The following is an 11,112-nucleotide window of genomic DNA, read 5'->3' on the forward strand; positions in this document are numbered from 1 at the left end:
CACCCGGTCCCTGGCGAGGTCATGGCGCGCTCCCGCGGCGCGGCTCCCCTCCCGGCTCAGGTGCGAGCGAAGAGGCGCTGGAGACGACGGGGTGGGACGCCGAGGGGAGAAGTTGCTCCCTTCGGACCGATTCCACCTTCGGAGGATGTGATGTCACCCGTCGCCCCGCTTTTTGCGGTTGTCACCTTCCAGCCCTGCGAGGGGGCTGGGGCCCTTGGGTAGGAGCCGTCGGGGCAGCCTGGCGGGGCTGGGGCAGCTGAGAACTGCAGGGTTGAGGTTGAAGGAAAGGGCTGGGACACGGCCCTCGGAAATGGCACTTCTGTGGGGGTGGGAGAGTGATGCGAGGTTAGAGGCTTCAAAAACCGAGGGCAGGAGCGAGCAGAAATCAGAGAGAGAGAGAGTCCACTTGGTTTGCCCTCTCAGTGTTTCTAGCGGTTACCTTGGGGCTTGGTCTGCATGAAGGGCATCGAGGGCTGAGAGGGAAGTGGGTTAATGGCTTGCCCACTTCTCTGCACTGGGTCAGGGGAGCCAGGTGTTCACCCAGGAGGGACCGTGGGGCAGGCGGTTCCCCGTGGACCACACCCTGGCTCTCTCCTGGCCTGTCCTCCAGTTGTGAACATTAGTCTCATGAATCTGATAGCAGGACCTGATAGTGTCACTCCTGCACCTCCCATGACCTGCAGGACTGACCCGATGAAAGCTTAACCCAGGCCCAGCTCAGAGGCTTTGAGTGCTGGCTTCCCCCAGCCTCTGCCCAGTTCTTCCCCGGCCCCCACCCCGCAATGCGTTCTCTCTCACAGGCCTTGAGATTGTCTGAACTCCTCTTGCCTTTGCTGTTCCCTGTGCTTGGAAGACTTTCTGCGTCAGCCCTGGGGCCAGCTCCCGGGCTGTGAGACCTGGACCCCATTTCTCTGTATCCCTGGTTCTGGGTGCTGGGAGGGATATGGGTGTAGCCGGGTGAATGCCTGGGTGAGTGCAGGCAGTGTTCCCTCTCTGCCCTGGCACACGTGGCCCCTTCCCCTTTGTCTATTGCTGTCCTGAAACCTTCCAGACCCAGGGGGTACCCTCCTCCCAGTTCTTCGGGGCTTCCAGACCTGCCCACTTTGAACCCTATATTGGGTGCACTTCAGACTGTTGCTTAATTCTGGAGCCAAGCCACTTGGCATTATCTGTTCTATGTGTCCGCCCCACCTGTGAGTTCTGTCTGGTGGGGACCATGTCCCAGATCTCAGCTTGGGCTGAGCTGTGTTTATGAACTGTACTCCCTTTGTGGAATCCTAACAAGTGTTGAATGGACTTTTAAAAAAATGATGTTGATTTCCATGCTCCCCTTCCCCTTCTCAAAGCATCAAGATGCTTACTAAAACATGGAGTTTCTATTTGAAACTGTTTTTAAAGTGTCTTTTAACTTCTCAAAGCACCAAGATGCTTACTAAAACATGGAGCCTTTAACATTTTCTATTTGAAACTGTTTTTAAAGTGTCTTTTAACTTACAAGAATCACATAGTCTTGAAAAGCTTCAGATAATACAAAAAAGAATAGAGGGAAAGTTCTGTCTTAACTTTCCTCATAGTCATCCATTCTCCAGAGAAAATCACTGTTACTTTTGAGTGTGTCCCTCAGATATTATCTGTTCATAGACAGATGTTTATATATTGTTTGAGATACATGCAGTTGTACCATATATATATATATATACAACTTACCTTTTTTATCTAACAGTAGAAGGAAAGGTTTTCATGTAAGCTTATGTAGAGTTACCCCATTCTTCTAAGTGGGTACATTTTCATTTAAGCAGTTTCTCAGTTTTTGTAATTACTAGCAAGGCTGTAGTAGATATAATGTATCTGTATCCTTGAGGACTTGCACCGGTACATGTAACATTTATACATTAAAGATGAGAGAGGTTGGGAAGGAAACCCTTTATAATTATGGTTATGAAAGGGTACACTGAAATGGATCCCCTGGCATACGAGTGTGTGTGTGTGTGTGTGTGTGTGTGTGTGTGTGTGTGTGTCCCTGGGTGTATAGACACAGGGCTGGGCCTTAACTCACGTAAGTGAAAGTAACAGCCAAGTCCAGACAGGCCATGGACGTGGCAATCCTCATTTTAGATAGCAGCTTGCCGTTTTTATTTGTTTATCTAATTTTTTGTTAATCCTCACTGGAGGATACATTTTTTCCATGATTTTTAGAGAGAGTGGAAGGGAGGGGGAGAGACACAGAGAGAGAAACGATGTGAGAGAGACACATCGATTGGTTGCCTCCCTCACACAACCAAGCCGGGCCAGGGATTAAGCCTGCAACCGAGGTAGGTCCAACCGAGGGCCAATGCTCTAACCACTGAGCAACTGGGTAGGGTGCAGCTTGCCATTTTGCCTCTTCTCTGTTCCCACGCAAGGGTGTCAGATGGCCCTGCTGGCCAAAGGATGCAACTGGGGGGATGGTGAAGAGGACGGACAGCTATGAAAGTATTCCTCCTCCAGTGAGGAAGCGTGGAGGGGAGCCAGGGTCCACCTGCAGATATTTGGACGTTGGAAACTATGCCCTTGAGTATGATGATGGTCAGATTTTGGGGTGCAATGCATGAAAATAGAGTAGTCCCCTCTCAGTCTCCAGGAAATAAGACTTGGAGGCCTTCCAGCCTGTGGCTAAGCAGAGCATGAGCCCTGGCAGAGGCAGCCCCCTTTGTACAGAGCGACGGAGGGTGGGGGGGATGCCAAGGCAGCATGTCAAACCCACCAAGGAGGCTTTGTGACCCCAATGATATTTTTCACAGAACGTGGTGGATTTTCAGTGTAACCACAATGACATCCGCTGTGTATCAGGCAGAAGAGCAGATGCAATTGCAAAAGTTTTGGGGGTGCTCGCTTGCGCTGGGGCCAGGTGTGCAGAGGGCTGGATTTGGCCTGCCTCTCGCCTCCAGGTGAGCTCCCACCCCCCACTGCAGCACTCACCCGGGGTGGCGTGAAGAGATGAGAACAGCTGCACTCGCCCAGCAAGCCCCTTATTTTTGAAAAGCATCCAGAGAGAGAGAGAGAGAGTAATCAGTTTCTGTGCTGAATTGAAACAGGTCTTCGTTTTTCTCAAGGTGTTTGTTCTTAAAACATGGAAATAAAATAACTTTAATTTACACAACTTTAAGACATATTCAGAATGCATAACTGGGTGGGGCAGTGGTAGGAAAGTAATCAGGGCTCAGTGTCACAGTCCCTAAGATGCTGACGGACAACCTGGAACCGATGGCTAACTTGCCTGCTGTCTCTCTCCCCTTGCCTAAGGAGATGCTTGTTGGGGCCTACGAAGGCTTTAAAAGGCCTTGCGTTATCTCCGCCATAAATATGTACCTGTCAACTCTATCTCACTTTTGCCACTCCCACTTCCCCCCACCCTGGGAGCCTCCAAGCTCAGGTAGGCTGCTGCCATTTCTTGCCTGGACTTCTGCAATGGTCTCCTAACCGGCCACCCCACTTTTACTCTGGTCCCTTCCATTGCTTCAGGTCCTTTCCAGTGGAAACCCTGTCCTGCCAACCCCCTGCTTCAATCTGCAAGGGCTTCACAGGGCCCTAGGGGAACATGGGGTGGTCCCCAAAGTTGCCCGAAGCTCTGCATGCTCCGCTCTCCAGCCCTAATGCCATCCTTTCTCGCTCGCCTTCTTCATGTGTAGTGGGCGTGGCGTCTTGATGTTTTTGAAAGGGTCCTTTTTCCTTTCCACTTCAATGCCACTGAGCCAGCTATTCTCTGAGCCAGGAACGCCCTCAGCTCTGCTCAGTAAGACCCAGCTCAAGCCTCTGCTCTCTGTGGGGCTCAGCTCCTTGTCCCTCCCCCCACCCCTGTGCGGTACAGACCGCCTGGACCTTGGGCATCCCTGGACTGCAGCACTTATGCTGCATAGCAACGGTTTGTTTGTTCATCCATCTTGATGACCAGACCCCTGGTTTCTCGAGGAAGAGGCCTTGTCTTGCTCATATTTATACAGTGGTGCCTAACAGAGGGCATGGCACCCTCTTGGTCTCGGAGAAACCCTTGTTTGGTAAATGCTAAATGAGAGCAAAAGCAGGTGCAGCAAGCCAGAGGAGGTAGAGATAGTTGACTTCAGGTAAGTGGGGTCATGAAAGGCTTTACAAAGTGTCTGGTTTGGAGGTAAGGTTAGAATTAGGAGAGAGGTTGGTTAGAATGAGGCACTGGACTTGGTCAAGATGGTGCCGATACGATGCTTTAATACATAGTCATGACATGGTTGAAAGAAAAAGAAGGAGGAAGAGGAGAAGGTAGATGCATTAATAGCGTATAAAAGGATATGTAACTCAAATTCGATGTGAATTCACTCCAGAAGAGATGCAAATTATGTAACAGTCTGAACAGAGTTTAAAACAAAGAGAGTAGCATGTAGAAAATGCAGAAATTAAACAGGAACAATTGAAGGATGATAAATATTGAGCATACTGGGAATGAGAACCTTAGCTATAAACATACACTCCACATTGGACATAGTTGAAGGGAGAAAGAGTAAAATGGGAGCTAGCACTGAGGAACTCACAGAGAACGCAACGCAGGGAGGTACACGCAGAAGCAGTGAAGGCAGAGCAGTTTGAGAAGCTGTTGAGATGTGGCTCAGCACTGTGAAATGTGTAGTGGGGTTTCAGAAAAAGGGGAATAAAGGGAATTTAGAGAAGGACTATTGGAAGAGATCATGGCTGAAGACTCTCCGCAATTAAAGACACAAGTGTTCTCAGAGTGCCAAATAGAATAAGTGAAAATATATCCATTTCTAGAACATTCCAAAGTGAACCACAAGACATCAAAAGCAAAGAGAGAAAGGCATCCCAGAATGTCAGAGAAAGCTGGGATAACATTATGCCGTGGATTCCTTAATGAATTGGATCTATCCAACTCCCTTTTTCATCTGCTCTGTTAACTTCAATCAGATTTTCACCATGCGGCCACGGATGCGGCTGTGACAGTAAGCCATGCATTCACATGAGCGAGCACTGTCCCTTTCTGCACTAGCAACACTGAGAGATGTGAGAGAGTTGGGTGTTTTCCTTCTTGTGCCTTTCTTTACTGAGGAGCAATAAGAAATATTTAAAAGGCTTATCTGTACCTCAAATCCATGTGCCATAAACCTCTTGAAATTATTGCATTTAATTTTGCTTTGTTTATAGCAAATAAAAAGTCAACTTAGTTCCTTAATGAAACTGTTGAATGTAGAATTTAAAAATTTTTTTTATTGATTTCAGAGAAGAAGGGAGAGGGAGAGAGAGCTAGAAACCTCAATAATGAGAGAGAACCACTGATCGGCTGCCTCCTGCACACCCCCTACTGGGGATCGAGCTTGCAACCTGGGCATATGCTCTCAACCAAAATTGAACCCGTGACCCTTCAGTCTGCAGGCCCATGCTCTATGCACTGAGCCAAACCAGCTAGAGCAAGGTTTAAGTTGTCTTGCATTGTTTCTCTACATTAGGGAAGAGTAGGTTCATTTGTTTCATGGATTATATTCTTCAAATTTTTAAGAACTCACATTTCGCGAAGACCATGTTTTTCTTCAAATTCTTTCACAAAATAATGGGTGACACCTTGAATAGCTTATCTGTGATCTAACAGCCTTGAATGAATTTCTCCAAGATCCTTGATAATGGTCCCCAGCGAGTCCCTCTTGTCCTCGGTGCCAGTGGCGTCCACACTGCCCAAAGTGGTCTCCGTCCCTCCACCACTCATCCCAACCCAGACCTATCCAACTCTTTAAGAGCTGAATTTCTCCTCAGTTACTTTTTAACTGAAATCCCTTATTTTGAGGTAATCGTAGGTTAACATTGCAGTTATAAGCGTTGTACAGAGAGATCCTGAGGTTTTCCCCAATGGTAACATCTTGCCTAACTATAGCACAATATCACCAAAGGTTACTTTTTATGTTTAATAATTAATTTTTGAGATTCTTAATTTATGCTATTTTTAAACAGTTGTGCACTACTAATAGTGGTAATGATGGTGTAATCTAAATAACTTTTTAAAACTTAGAAATTTATGGTTACAGGAAATTAAAATTTCAAGTTATATACATTTTTGGCAGAGAAGCATGAACAATAAAAGATCTTCAAGCATAAGGACCTATTACAGCCCAGCTGGGGCTGGTTCGGTGGTTGAGCATCGAACTTTGAACCAAGAGGTCACCAGTTCGATTCCCTGTCAGGGCACGTGCCTGGGTTTCGGGCTCAATCCCCAGTAGGGGATGTGCAGGAGGCAGCCAACAGATTTCTCTCTCATTGATGTTTCTATCTCTTTCTCCCTTCCCGTCTCTCTAAAATAAATAAAAACATTAAAAAAGGAACCTATTACATTAGAGTAAAATTCTATGGAGGAAATGGGATAGGATCCATAAGTTTAAGGAGAAAAAAGAATGATGCATAACGAATCCATACGGTTTTCTTCAAACCTGTAGCTATTGAGATTCCCTGGTAGCGAAGCTGCGGGGAGGCCGGGGACGCGGCAGCCCGGATGCCAGGCCTGATAAAAACATTAAAAAAGGAACCTATTACATTAGAGTAAAATTCTATGGAGGAAATGGGATAGGATCCATAAGTTTAAGGAGAAAAAAGAATGATGCATAACGAATCCATACGGTTTTCTTCAAACCTGTAGCTATTGAGATTCCCTGGTAGCGAAGCTGCGGGGAGGCCGGGGACGCGGCAGCCCGGATGCCAGGCCTGTGGGCGCTCACCTGTGCACTAGGCTCCCTAAGACACCCTGGCCAGCCTCTCCCAGCCCCGCCGCCGCTACCTGCAGCCCCGGGGCCGAGATCCCGGACCGGATCCTGGACGTGGGCTCCGTTGGCCGCTGGTGGGTGAGTTCCTCCACCTGCCCGCACATTTGCACGTGGGCCCCCTGGCTGCACGCGGAGGCCTATGAGCGCTCTTCCATGAGAAGTATCAGCCCGTGGTGCTCACTGACCATCAGGTGCTATGGAAGGAGCAGGCCTTGCAGAAGGAGAAGAACAAGCTGGCCCCGAGCCGGGCCGACTCGCTGGGGCAGTCAGTCTGCAGGGCCCCAGATGAAACCCAGTGAGGCCCAGGTCCCACCCAGCTCCCAGCCCTGGCCGGCGCCTGGCGGACTGTTCGCCTGGGAGTGTGTAATTGGTGTGAATGAGCCTCAAGTGCAGAGTAACTGAAATAAATCATATGCAGAGGGTTCCCGCTGGGTTTCCACACAATTAGGGGGCCTTTCTCCCTCTCACATTGTTCCTTGGCAGCTGGAGCGAATCCAGAGCCTTTTGGTCTGGGAGTGGGGAGAGCAGAGCACAGGACCATGTACGAGTGTCCCTGCCAGAGTCAGCGATGAGCGTTACCCATAAACAAGCCTTTTCATTGGGCCTCACGGTCCCCTCACGGAGGCATCGTGTCTGTGAGGTGATTCCTAAGCTCTCCCACAGCCAGACAGGTTTTCTTTCTTCTTCTTTTTTAAAAAAATATATTTTATTAATTTTTTTACAGAGAGGAAGGGAGAGGGATAGAGAGTTAGAAACATCGACGAGAGAGAAACATGGATCAGCTGCCTCCTGCACACCTCCTACTGGGGATGTGCCCGCAACCAAGGTACATGCCCTTGACCGAAATCGAACCTTGGACCCTTCAGTCTTCAGGCGGACACTCTATTCACTGAGCCAAACCGGTTAGGGCTTCTTTTTAAATTCCGAGCTGCAATTTATACTCTCATTTTCATGAATAACATTTTTTGTTTTTATTTTAAATTATTTTGAAATAATTATAGTCTCAGAGTAAACTGGGAAAATAATACAGGACCTCCTTTGTGCCTTTTGCCCAGCTTCCCCCCAGGGTAACATTTTACATAAGCAGAACCAAGCCAGAGATTGAGCTTGGCATAGCTGTTTGGATTTTACAGGGAAACTTTTTGCTAAACAGCCTGCTTTTACTATTTGTGTATTGATCGTGATGTTGGAAGGAGAATGTATTTTCTGACCTGGGAATTATTATGGAATCACAGATTCTGGTTGTAGTATACTTCAGTAACCTTTAAAACACAGAAGCCTATGGAAAGGAATATGTTAATGTACGTACGTAGCTGGTACTTAGCTAGGTTATGGTAATCATACTTTTTAAAAACTAAACTTAAAGGAATAGACTAACTTTCTCATGTAGGTGGCCTGTGCCTAATTAATAAAACAAGGAGATGTGCCATAACCGGTTTGGCTCAGTGGATAGAGCGTTGGCCTTCGGACTGAAAGGTCCCAGGTTCGATTCCGGTCAAGGGCATGTACCTTGGTTTCGGGCACATCCCCAGTGGGGGGTGTGCAGGAGGCGGCTGGTCGATGTTTCTCTCTCATCAGATATTTCTGACTCTCTGTCCCTCTCCCTTCCTCTCGGTAAAAAATCAATAAAATATATTTTAAAAAAACCAAAACAAAAAAACAACAACAAGGAGATGAAACAACCAACCAAACAAACCTGTAGCTACTGAGTTACTATTTACCCACACGGTTTATCACTCTTGGTTTTGTCAGTCTTTTCAATTCTGCCAGTCTGATAGGTGTTCGTGGTATCTCACTGTTGCTTAAACTTGCATCTCCCCAATTAAGGTTGAGAGTGAGCATCTTGTCACATGTTGGCCATTCAGCTCGCCTCTCTGCAAAGTGCCTGTGTGCACTCTTTGCCCTGTGCTTCATGTTGGGCATCAGCAACGTAACTTCCACACACCAGATCTCTCATCATTTGAAATGCAAACTTTATTGGTGCTTAGAGAACCTGATTTCTTCCCAACAACTGCATTACCAATTTCTTTTTCTCGCCTGGCAAGAAATGTTTTAATTTTTTGTTTCATTTTTATGATGACAAATAATTTTCAAGTTTATTTTCTTTTTTAAAAATACAAAGTGAAACCACAAACAGGTTCAATCAAGACATTTTATCTCACATTGACATGCTCTTGAGGACAGGCTCACACACCTATCTCCATTCACATTTACCTGGGGCCACGGGGGGTCTGTCCAGAGACCCCAGGTCATGGCAGGTTAGCAGAAAGTGAGAATCTGTCCACTACCTACTCCTCCTGCCTTCATAGCTGAGAAGAAAACTTTGCTTTTAGCTTAGATCCGTGGTCGGCAAACTGCGGCTCTCGAGCCACATGCGGTTCTTTGGCCCCTTGAGTGTGGCTCTTCCTAAGCCTTAGGAGTACCCTAAATAAGTTAATAACAATGTACCTACTACCTATATAGTTTAAGTTTAAAAAATTTGGCTCTCAAAAGAAATTCCAGTCGTTGTACTGCTGATATTTGGCTCTGTTGACTAATGAGTTTGCCGACCACTGATCCCTGGGTGCTGGACCTGCCGGCTCCCCTGGGCGGGGGGACTGCACTTCAGGGCTTGCAGGCTCGCCCTCAGTTCATGGCTGCACATTCTGCATTTTGCAGCAAGGGCACCAGGTGTTCTGATAAGCAGAAGGCCTGACAGCAGATCTGGAACTTTCTTTTTTTTAAAATATATTTTTTTTATTGATTTTTTACAGAGAGGAAGGGAGAGGGTTAGAGAGTTAGAAACATCAATGAGAGAGAAACATCGATCAGCTGCCTCCTGCACACTCCCTACTGGGTATGTGCCCGCAACCAAGGTACATGCCCTTGACCAGAACCCGGGACCCTCGAGTCCGCAGGCTGATGCTCTATCCACTGAGCCAAACCGGTCAGGGCAGGTCTGGGACTTTCAATCGAGTAGAATCAGGTTGGGATGGGGTAGGGGTTGGGATGGTCTGATTATAATTTGTTGTTGTTGTTAATCCTCACCCGAGGATATTTTTTCCATTGATTTTTTTTTTAGAGAGAGAGTGGAAGGGAGGGGGAAAGACACACAGAGAGAAACATTGATGTGAGAGAGACACATAGGTTGGTTGTCTTCTGAACTCGCCCCGACTGAGACTGGGGATCAGGCCTGTAACCCAAGAATCAAACCCGAGACCCTTCAGTCAGGTAGGGGATGAAGATCTAACCACCGAGAAAAACCGTCCAGGGCCAAGAGATTATTATTATTTTTTAAAAAAGTGTATTTTTAGCGATTTCAGAGAGGAAAGGAGATAGAGAGAGAGAGAGAGAGAGAGAGAGAGAGAGAAATACATATCGGTTGCCTCCAATACATATTCCAGCTGGGAAATGAACCTGAAATCTGGGCATGTGCCCCAACCTGGAAAGGAATCGGTGACCTTTCAATGTGGGAGATGATGCTCAACCCTGTCCACAGGCCGCTCTATCCACTGAGCCAAACCAGCTGAGGCAAGAGGTTATTTTTGATTAGAATAGAGTACCATCTCAAATCTCTTCTACAAAAAGGAAAAACCAAACCAAAAGAAGAAGAAAAGTATGCAGCCACTTCACTCACTTTAAGATGGATATACATGTAAGTTTTCTTCCAGTTTTTTTTAAATTAAAATTCCTATTATTAAAAATATAAATTCAGTGTTCACATTTCTATAAAGAATTACCCCAGTTTTGGAAAGTCCTGCCCCAGCGGGGCTAGCTGAGCGATGCTTTTCCCTGCCCACATCTACTGTACAAGAGGAAGTCCAGGTTCGGCCCGTACTCACCAGCACCAGCTCTGTACGTTTTCCAGAAAGCAGAGGGGGAAGACTAACTTACTATGAAACCTTTAAAAAAATATGCGCACACTTTCATGTGCTCCTGGGTGTGCACTACTAATTTCAACAACCAAATGAGCCTCCGCTCTTTTTGTTCATGAGCCATCCTGAGTCCTGTTGTGTTTACAGTTAAGGCTCTGGCAAAAGTATCATGAGACAAAATAAAATAAACCTGTCAAAAGGCTGATTTCTTTCATCTTCTTGTGTGTGTGTGTGTGTGTGTGTGTGTGTGTGTGTGTGAGAGAGAGAGAGAGAGAGAGAGAGAGAGAGAGAGAGATTCAGAGTTTGTCTTGAAACAGTTTACCCCAAATAGAAGTCAGTGGAAATATATATATTTTACACAAAATATTTCATCCTGTAGTGGGTGCTGGCTGAGGAGCCATGACGTAATTTCAAGTCAACCATAAAGCTTTTAAGGTTTTTACCCGCACATTTTATAAACTGTGGCCTTGCAGGTGGGAAGCCCTCCCTCC

The sequence above is a fragment of the Myotis brandtii genome, unplaced genomic scaffold (genome assembly GCF_000412655.1).
Source record: "Myotis brandtii unplaced genomic scaffold, ASM41265v1 scaffold1172, whole genome shotgun sequence".
NCBI classification, from domain to species: domain Eukaryota; kingdom Metazoa; phylum Chordata; class Mammalia; order Chiroptera; family Vespertilionidae; genus Myotis; species Myotis brandtii.